The sequence below is a fragment of the Miscanthus floridulus genome, chromosome 10 (assembly GCF_019320115.1).
Source record: "Miscanthus floridulus cultivar M001 chromosome 10, ASM1932011v1, whole genome shotgun sequence".
NCBI lineage: Eukaryota > Viridiplantae > Streptophyta > Magnoliopsida > Poales > Poaceae > Miscanthus > Miscanthus floridulus.
In genome coordinates this window covers 2,774,776-2,786,265 of record NC_089589.1, presented here as the reverse complement: position 1 = coordinate 2,786,265, position 11,490 = coordinate 2,774,776, and positions in this window count along the sequence as shown.

Genomic DNA, 11,490 nt, shown 5'->3' with positions numbered 1-11,490 from the left:
TATCCTACAACAAATCCTTCAAAAAAAAGACCCTACATGAATATATTTGGATAAAATTTCGTTAACAAACATTGATCTATGAAGATAGAAAAAATTCTTGTATTGAGCAAAGGCAATGTTCTAGATTCATGAAACAATGTTCTACTTTCAAAAGAGAAATGTTTTCAGTTCAGGAGAACAAATTTCTACGTTTCAGATCTATTCACAGCAAAATATAACATTTTTTGAAGTTTTCCGGCCACCGTCTGAGAATGTACAGAGAGACGAACTGATCACCTCGAGGTCGGCAGTGGAGGGCCTCGGACGCGCGCGGAGGAGGGCGCGGTGGAGGGGCACGGGCGCGCGCGGTGGAGGCCGCATGAGGAAGAAGAGGCCGGCGGTGTCACGGAAGGCGAACGGACGGCGGCGCGAGGAAGAAGAGGGCAGCGGTGTTCGATGAGGAAGAAGACGAGCGGATCGATCTGCGCCAGGCGCTGGCGGTTATATACCAGAGAGAATTACTCCCGGTGCCAGCCACCAACCAGGAGTAAAGTGTCTTTACTCCCGGTGCGAGTTACCAACCGGGAGTAAAGGTACCTTTACTCCCGGTGCGTGTTACCAACCGGGAGTAAAGGTATACCATTACTCCCGGTTGGTAACACGCACCGGGAGTAAAGGGTTTTTTTGGCGGGCCACGAAACTGCAGCCCATCTTTACTCCCGGGTGGGCTTCCCACCCGGGAGTAAAGGTGGCCTGCAGTTTCGTTTCCTGCCTGTTTTAAGCAATAGTCTTGTTAAATACAATAGAAATGCAATAGTTTTTGTTAAATACATAGTAAATTAAATAAAAGGCATAAAATTATTTTGTCAAAAATATGGATTTTCTTTTTCTTTATTGCACATAGGAAAAATCTATAACCTAACTTTTTTTATTTTTTGTTACAATTATAAAACATAATGTAACTAATATTTATTATTTCGTTAATGCAAAAATGTAGTGTTTAATTAAAATTATTAAAACTATTGGTTTTGGACAGAAAATTTGTTTTCACATCATTTTAACGTTAATATTTTAATTTTTCATCACTCAATATCCTAATTTACCTTTTTGAGAGAGAAATCACACCAAATCAAACATTGATTTAATTTGAAACATGACATAATAAACATCTGAATTCACAATTATTACATAATATCTCAAACACACACTACATTAAATCACTATATCATCAAGTGGGCACAGTAGTGAACTTCTTCTTTACGTATGTCCCTTGGTTATGATCGCGTCGTAACCATAGAGTGTCCTCATCATTTACCAAGATGCTAGGGTCTTTGTTCACTTTGAATGGTGGAATTCGGTCATCATTTTTATAATCTTCTGACATGTCCGACTTGTCCTCAATTCCCACGATGACTCTTTTCCCTGAAAGAACTATGTGGCGCTTTGGCTCTTTGATTGAGTCATTATTGTTTTTCCCTCTTTTTGGTTTGGTAGACATATCATTGACATAGAACACCTGATTCACATCCTTGGCAAGGACGAATGGTTCGTCTTTGTACCCAATATTACTAAGGTATACTGTTGTCATTCCATACTCGTTGTCTACTGTTACCCTGCCTCCGGTCACCTTGACCCATTGGCACTTGAACAATGGGATCTTCAAAGTAGGTGCATATTCTAGTTCCCATATTTCATCTATGCGTCCATAATATGTCTGCTTATTCCCATTCGGGTCTATGGCATCTATGTGGACATCACTGTTTTGGTTGGTACTCCTTTTATCTTGGGCTACTGTGTAGAATATGTTCCCATTTATCTCGTACCCTTTGTATGTGACGATATGCCATGATGGTTGCATAGTCAATAAATACAGTTGCTCATGGATGCTCTCATCACCTTGACATTTTTTTCGCAACCAACCGCCGATAGTTTCCATGTGCTTACGCGTAATCCAAGCTTCAGTCTTCCCTAGAAACTCGGATCGTAAGAGATCCTTGTGTGTCTCAATATACGGATCTACCAAAGAGGAGTTCTGTAGAACTGTGTAGTGCACTTTATTGAAATAATCATCATCCGTACCAATATATGTTTTCCTCCCTAGTGTCCCCTTTCCGCTTAGTCTCCCCTCATGTCTCGATTCAGGAACACCAATCGAGTCAAGGTCGGGAATAAAGTCAACACGAAACTCAATGACCTCTTCTGTTCCATAGCCCTTGGCGATGCTTCCTTCTGGGCGAGCACGGTTGTGAACATATTTCTTCAGGACTCCCATGAATCTCTCTAAGGGGAACATGTTGTGTAGGAATACAGGACCGAGAGTGAAAATCTCCTTGACTAGGTGAATTAGGAGGTGTGTCATAATATCAAAGAAGGAAGGAGAGAACACCAACTCAAAGCTGACGAGACATTAAACCACATCATTCTGTAGTTTAGCTAGATCAGTTGGATCAATTGCCTTCTGAGAAATTGCATTGAGGAATGCACATAGCTTCACGGTGGCTAGACGTACATTTGGAGGTAGAATTCCTCTTAATGCAACTGGAAGTAATTGCGTCATGAGAACATGACAGTCATGGAACTTTAAGTTACAGAATTTCTTTTCTGGCACATTTATAATACCCTTTATATTCGAGGAGAATCCAGATGGTACCTTGATGTTGTTTAAGCATTCAAACATGATTTCCTTCTCCTCTTTGCTTAGAGTGTAGCTAGCAGGACGTAAGTAATGGCGTCCATCATCTGTCTTCTCTAGATGCAGGTTGTCTCTTTCTCTCAAACAACGCAGGTCCTGTCGTGCTTCAAATATGTCCTTAGGCTTTCTATACACACCCATAAAGCCTAGCAGGTTCACACAAAGATTCTTCGTCAGGTGCATCACGTCAATCGAGCTGTGGACCTCTAGGACTTGCCAATAGGGTAGGTCCCAAAATATGGACTTCTTCTTCCACATGGGTGTGTGACCGTTAGCATCGTTCGGAACAGGTTGGCTTCCATGTCCTTTTCCAAAGATGACTTTCACATCATTGACCATATCGAGTACATCCTCACCGGTTCGGTTGCGAGGCTTGGTCAGGTGGTCTGCCTTCCTTTAAAATGCTTGCCTTTCTTTCTTACGGGGTGATTTGCAGGAAGAAATCGACGATGGCCAAGGTACACGACCTTTCGATATTTTTTCAAGAATACACCTCTAATATCACCGAAGCAGTGTGTGCAAGCATTATATCCCTTGTTTGACTGTCCTAAAAGATTACTTAGAGCAGGCCAATCATTGATTGTTACGAACAACAATGCTCGCAGATCAAAGTGTTCCTGTTTGTACTCATCCCACACACGTACACCTTCTTTATTCCACAAAATGAGAAGTTCGTCAATAAGTGGTCTCAGGTACACATCGATGTCATTGCCAGGTTGCTTCGGGCCTTGGATGAGCACAGGCATCATAATGAACTTCCGCTTCATGCATAACCAAGGAGGAATGTTGTAGATACTTAGAGTAACAGGCCAAGTGCTATGACTACTGTTCTGCTCTCCAAAAGGATTGATACCATCTGTACTTAAAGTAAACCTTAAGTTTCTTGCGTCATTTGCAAACTCCGAGAATTCTCTGTCAATTGCTCTCCACTAGGACCCATCAGTAGGGTGTCTTAACATATTGTCTACCTTACGGTCTTCTTTGTGCCATCGCAACAATTTTGCATGTTCTTTGTTTCTGAACAGACGTTTCAAGCGTGGTATTATAGGAGCATACCACATAACCTTGGTAGGGATTTTCTTCCATGGACGTTCGCCCTCAACATCACCAGGGTCATTTCGCCTGATCTTATACCGCGACGTATGGCATACCGGGCATGCATCCAATTTCTCGTACTCTTTGCCACAGTACAGGATGCAGTCATTAGGACATGCATGTATCTTCTCTATTTCTAGCCCCATAGGACAGACAACTTGTTTTGCTTCGTAGGTAGTGGCGGGCAATTCATTGTCCTTCGGAAACATCTTCTTTTGGATTTTTAGTAACTCTCCAAATCCCTTGTCAGATACACCATTCTTTGCCTTCCATTGCAGCAATTCTAGTGTGGTTCCCAACTTTTTCTGCCCTGCATCACAAGTTGGGTACAACAATTTCTTGTGATCTTCTAGCATCCGCTCGAACTTGATCTTCTCCTTTTCACTTTCACATTCTCTTTGTGCGTCACGAATGACCTGAGAAAGATCATCAGCCAGCTCATCTTCTGCGGCTACCTCTTCTTCAGCTTCTCCCATTACAGTATCATTGAAGCATGCACCATCGGGAATAATATCATTATCGTCCCATTGTTCTTCTTCACCTTCTTCCATTACAACACCGGTTTCTCCGTGCTTTGTCCAACAAATATAGTTTGGTATGAAACCCGACTTGAACAAGTGTGAATGAAGAGTCCTTGAGCAAGGATATTCCACCGTATTCTTACATATGGCACATGGGCAGCACATGAAACCGTCGCGTTTGTTTGCCTCGGCCGCACGTAACAAAGAATGCACGCCATCAATGAACTTTTGGGAGCAGCGATCAGCATTATACATCCAATGACGGCTCATCTGCATTACATGACATAAATACCATATTAAAACCTAGATCATAATTAATTATTTATACAACATGCGTGCCACCACAAAAGATACAAATTTATGAAAGCATCGCTACAATGTAGACAATCCCAACTACCACTAAAAGAACTAAAGCTAAAATACATTTCAGTAGCACTAGGATTTCGCGACCAATCTCAACTAAAACAGACAGATCCCCCAATTATGCAACATCTTTGGGCTTCTTCGGCTGGATCACTGCCTCATTAGCCGCTGTATCTGCCTGTTGTGCAAGATATTTTTGCACGAGTTCAACATACTCTTCCTCCCAGTAGAAGCCTGAACATCGTCCACTGCCATCCCACTGAAATTAAAACAAAAAATTAGAACTTTAATCACAACCATCATGAAAATAGGTATAAACTAACCATAATCATTAAATACAATAAAATAACTCACATTGCGATCCGGACACTTGTAGAAGATACGATCCTTGTTGGGACCCTCATTCTTCACTCGGTACTCCATCACAATCTTCGTCTCATCACGACACTTGCCGCATGGAATGAGAGGGAGGCCCAGCCTAAGTCGCTTTGGAAACCCATGAGAGGCCGAGGACTCGGAAGCAGTTGTCATCTACTCTCTATACTCATTTTTTAATACACTATAAATTTCTTTTTTTATAAACAAATAAAATTAAGAAACTATAAAATTATCTAGATCTCTAAACAATGATATTTTTAATGGTCATTGTGTTCTCGTCTTTTACTGCGGTAGGTAAGTAATTCACATGATATTTCCGCAAATTAACAGAAGAATGGGAGTGTACACACATAACAATCGATTATCGTTTATATTTATATATATACTATGTTTGGGTACGGTGATTGACAGACTACTGCGACGATATCGGGACGTGTGAATAAATAACCATCCGTACTAGTTGACCTTGCTTACGTGATCATCTCGGCGAGCATTTCTCCACCGGATGGCACCGTACTTGGCCACGGAAGAGCTCCAATTCTACGAGGAAGGGAACACGGTCTTCCACGACCGTTGTCGCTCTCCCTCGTAGAATCAAAGCTCCTCCTTGACGTCCGTTACCGCTCCGCAGAGAACATGTTCGCCGAAATGAACACGGTCCGCTAGTTCAACTAGTACGGATTTTCTATAATTTTCTAACTATTTTCTAAGTTTTTTATTTCATAAAAAGTTAAAATAAAAAGTACGGTGATTGACAGACTACTACGACGATATCGGGACATGTGAATAAATAACCATCCGTACTAGTTGAACTTGCTTATGTGATCATCTTGGCGAGCATTTCTCCACCAGACGGCACCGTACTTGGTCAAGGAAGAGCTCCGATTCTACGAGGAAGGGAACACGGTCTTCCACGACCGTTGTCGCTCTCCCTCGTAGAATCAAAGCTCCTCCTTGACGTTCGTTACCGTTCGGCAGAGAACATGCTCGCTGACATGAACACGGTCCGCTAGTTCAACTAGTACGGATTTTCTATAATTTTCTAACTATTTTCTAAGTTTTTATTTCATAAAAACTTAAAACAAAAAGTACGGTGATTGACAGACTACTGCGACGATATCAAGACATATGAATAAATAACCATCCGTACTAGTTGAACTTGCTTACGTGATCATCTCGGCGAGCATTTCTCCACCGGACGGCACCGTACTTGCCACGGAAGAGCTCCGATTCTACGAGGAAGGGAACACGGTCTTCCACGACCGTTGCCGCTCTCCCTCGTAGAATCAAAGCTCCTCCTTGACGTCCGTTACCGCTCGGCAGAGAACATGGTCGCCGAGATGAACACGGTCTGCAAGTTCAACTAGCTACTTTAACCTTCTTTCATGTAAATATGCAAGCTTGAAGTGATTTTAAGCTCAAATTGCTTACAAATGAAAAAAACCACAATAAAGAACCATATATATATAGTGAACAAAATGAGATAAGACAATGGTGAAAAATGAGAGTATGAGATTGGTAACCTTTACAACTGAAGAATCGACGAAGAAATCGAAGAAATCAACGGAGGAATCGAAGAATGGATGGAGGAACAATGGAGGGAGGGAGGAAGCAAGAACACTACTGCAGTGAGCTTCAAAATGTGCTGAGCTCGGGCTCGGGTAGGAAGGAGACGGCTGGAATATAAAGGGGGGACCTTTAGTCCCGGTTGGTGGCTCCAACCGGGACTAAAGGTAACTTTCCAACCCCGGGCGTAGCCACGGCCCGGGAGTAGACCTTTACTCCCGGTTGGAGCCACCAACCGGGAGTAAAAGTATACCTTTAGTCCCGGTTGATGGCTCCAACCGGGACTAAAGGTCCCTGCCACCTCTGTCTGGCGCAGTAGCCGTTGGGCAGGGACCTTTAGTCCCGGTTGGAGCCACCAACCGGGACTAAAGGTATTTCTAGTTCCGGGCGCAAAAAATTCCGGGACTAGAGCCCATTTTGACTGAGAATCAAAGGTCTGTTCTCTACTAGTGCCATGCATCATCACTGCATACATATATATGCTCCTTTTTTTTTTGAAAATCCACGGACGAGAGAATCACCGGGCATATATTAATAGAGAGGAAGAGCAGCAACAACATACACCCAAAAAAAGCTCACGGTATAAGCGACAGCTCGACAATACCACAACAAAACAACCCGCTAAACCACCAAAGCACCGATAGGTAGATACCACCAAACACGCCGTAGAAAACAAGCAAAGAGCTAGCTTGAGGGATCGTGGAGAGTTCTCATCAGCCATGTCTACAAGGAGAGAAATGGCATTCATAAATGCTCTTTGCATCCCTATATATGCTCCTTCCATTATTTCTTCTAGATAGGTGGTAGTGCTATGTCATCTTTTCATCCATTCGACACTAAAAGAGTACTCTTATAAAAAAAACACTAAGAGAGTTGTTTCGCCAAAAGGAAACATGCTCCCAACTAGGAAGGTAGGTCCTAATACGTAGGAAAATAAATAAATATGCGCGGACGTGCCAGTATACATGAGTATAAAAAATAAATAGTAAAGGAGACAACAACAATTCAGGGAACTCGGATCTTTATTAATTCTTTCGAGAATTACAAAGTACACGTTCCCACTGGATTACATTGAGTTGCGCCTAATACATCTGACTAAACAGTCGATTATTGATTGAAAGGTTCTTGGTTCCCGGGGCCTCGTGAAGCTGCCGGTTAATTACATCCACGGTGTTGGACTGTGGAAAACCTCCGATTAAGCTGCACAGATGGTCGTCGTCTTGTAATCTGCATAAATATCCTCCAAGTATAAATGGGTGGCAAGAATTGCCATATAACATGAAAAAAGCCTCGTCGGTCGCGGAATTCATGATAAAGTCTCAAATGTATGCTTGGCCTCGTCGGTCGCAGATGGTCGTCGTCTTGTAATCTGCATAAATATCCTCCAAGTATAAATGGGTGGCAAGAATTGCCATATAACATGAAAAAAGCCTCGTCGGTCGCGGAATTCATGATAAAGTCTCAAATGTATGCTCGGCCTCGTCGGTCGTGAACAAAAGGGGTCTAGCATCGTCGGTCTAGACTGAGTGTTTCCGGCCTTGTCGATCGCGGAATGATGATGATATCAAGCCTCGTCGGTCAAGGAGAGAAATATGTCCAACGTATGTGTTCTCAGCCTCGTCGGTCGTGAGATGAGGTTGGTTATTTGAGAGACTTTATAATGAGACTCCGGTCATTATGTCAGACACGGATAAATCTTTAAGCTGAGCGAATAGTATAACGGTAGTGCAGACAAATATTTGAACTCAGGCGTCACAAGCAAGTCGCCTTGAGAGTGTACCATAAATTTTCTTAGGCCAAATAAACGACACTGTCAGCACATAGCTTTAACATTGGTGAATGAATTCTCATAGTTGTGAAAGGCTCTGCATGAAATGTGCAATGGCCTGAGAAATATGAAAATGAATTGGCGGGCCATCTGGAGTCTGCATGGCGCTATCTGGAGTCTGCATGGCACAACACTTAACAGTGAAGGTCTTAATATTCATTTATTTATACACCTTTTGTTGCGTGATTCATCCCAGCGTATACTAAATAAACTCAAATAAGCTCACAAATATGTGATGGCGTGATAGATGCATACCCTGCATATCAAAGATCCACATTGATCTGCTCGTTTCCTTAACTTGCTGGCATCATCGAGGCGGCGTTTGTACCAAAACACTAAAGAGGGGCTCAAAGAGCCAACTCTAATGTCAGACTACGTGACCGCGCTGGCGTGTGTCAAGCTCGGCAGCAAAGAGGACCTGTGCCTCTAGGAGCATGTGCATGTTCAGCTTCTTGTACGTACTAATTAATTGTTTGGGATGTCCAATGTATATTCACATGTCTGAAACTTGTGCAAAACATGTATGGACAACTCTCAAATGCCTTAAACAAGATTAGGATAACTCAACTCCTACTAATGCACGCCAAACATACAGCTAGAGTAATCTGGTGTGCTGCCGCACTTGCTGACTTCTGGAGAGTCTCACAGGTATCTGAAGCTTAACTTTACAAATAGACATGTAAATTGTAACTCACAACTCCAACTTGTTCCGTAAATATAGGAGACCAAAACTCCAAATCAATAAGCATAGATCATGCATACATGGCTGCTAGTTTAGGCATAGATGAAATCTCAAATAATTGTGACCAAGGGCACACTAACAAGCATTGCCCATATTCATGTTACATCTCAAGTGTTCACACAAGGGACTCAACTGCTGCCATACATCTTGAAGCTGATCTGATTGCTAGCTAATCAGCCTACATTTCACACAATAGTGACAGCAAGAGATAGGCATCTTGTACAGGACATTTCTAGCAAATATACATTATACATTTCTAGCAAATATACATTACATCTCTTCTTAATCTTCACGTGGCAAGCAGGGCTCATCTTCATGCTGATATGTGCTAGTGCTCCTAGCATGCTCGACTGATGCACTTGTTATCATTTATTTCATAGTATTGACATAATCAAACTCAATAGCCAGCATCACGGCCTTTCTCTTTAGCGTGGGCTGCATCACCAATGGCTCTTATCTGCATATCTCTGCCTCCGTTGGACTACTACTCGAAGGTGATGAATGGCTGCTACTTGCCTCTGTTTACCAGCTTTGTCAATAGGGTTTGCTCACCACCAGAGCTCTTCCCTTAAATCTCTGAAAGTCAGATACAGAACCTTTAACTGACAATCTGAATTTGCTGCCACCATATGCATCTTGGAGCTACTAATAAGCTAATCAGTCGGCACTGCAGTTTTACTCAACAAACACGAACAGCAGCAGAACATAATGCTTGCACTATTATTTCTAGTATTGCAGCAGAATATACTGCTGGGCACTATTATTTCTAATATTACCCACAACTGTATTTGCAACATGCTGATCAACACCACCACATGTTAACAACCTTTGTGTTTCATTCGCAGGTTCCTTGTATTTTGTGGCTGCCATCACGACTGGGCATGCTTGCCTGTTCTAACACTGATCTTGGATTCATCTTGCGGCCGGTACGCTAAATCTAATCAGCCAGCTTCTGAGGATCCAACAAATTGTTAGGTGAGCTGCATTACCTTCTGATCTGAGCCTCATTGCCTAGCAAAATCTATAGCTTTAGTATTGCACTGATCGAGTGAGCCTACAACTTTGCATCGCATACGGTACTGTCAATTTAGGCACTCTTCTTTACTGGACATCACTCTCATGCTTGGCACTATCTGTAACTCGCCACTGCATGTGCCTGTGATCTTACATAAAAATTCAGACTTTCTTGCTTTACTGAACACACAAATCTGTAAACAGCTCAAACACTACTCTGCTATTTTTCTTGCTTATCTGATCTTCACACTTATCATGATGTTACTCTCTGATCTATAATCTATAACTACACAAATGCATCTTCTCTTCTAGATCAGGGCTTAAATCAAAGCCTCTGGACACTGATCTCGTGCTACCTCGCTTGCAACCTACTGCTGCCCTTATTCAGACTTGATTATCTAAACTACACGGCCAGCATCTCCTTTCCACAGGCTGCACTACTCCTGCGGCTTGCACCAAACTGCAACGCTGAGCCTCCCATGTTCGCACTGTAATTTACACGGCCGGCGAACTGTCTACATTCACTCACGCCCAGTACTGCTTGCAAGTGACTACCCCTCACCTCTAAACGAGCATGCTAATTCTATGCTCCTCGCTAACTAATCAGCCACCTTATCAATGTTTCATCAACATGTGTGAACTGCATCACTACTAAGCACCATCTACCCACACATCTCATAATCTAGTTTCTGATCTGCCGGCTCTGCCCAACACTGCATATTCTCACAGACAGGCGGACAAGTGCTGCATCACCACACCCGCAGCTCTTTGCATGCACTTCTGCTACGAAAGCTTCATTGTTAATCACCAGCTTGCCTCCAACCTACTACCACCCATTCTTCTTTTCTATACTGCCACGGCAATTGGGGCTCTCTCCCTTCTACTGCATATTGATCTCCATCTGCACAACCATCTGCTACTCTGATCATCAACAACATACTTTCCCATCAAATTCCAACAGCACAACTACTTCTGTTTCAAGACTAGCTGTTCTAACCTACTCCTGGACCTTAATCTTGTGACGACAACACCAGCCGCCTAATCTTGTGACTGCATGAGCATGGCATCTACTACTTCTCCTCTGCTGATCTGCATCTACATACATCTGCATGCATGCGCACAACTAACACCACGGCAGCCTTCTCTACATCACGCCGGCCAAACCAACACACCTGCTACTACCCTGCTTCTTCTTCACATGCATCAAACTACAGAGGGCGGCCTGCTCTGTTTGGCTGGCCTCTGCACTGGATTGATGGATGACACACGACACTACTGCATTCTCATCTCCGGCAGCCTCTTGTTTCTTTTA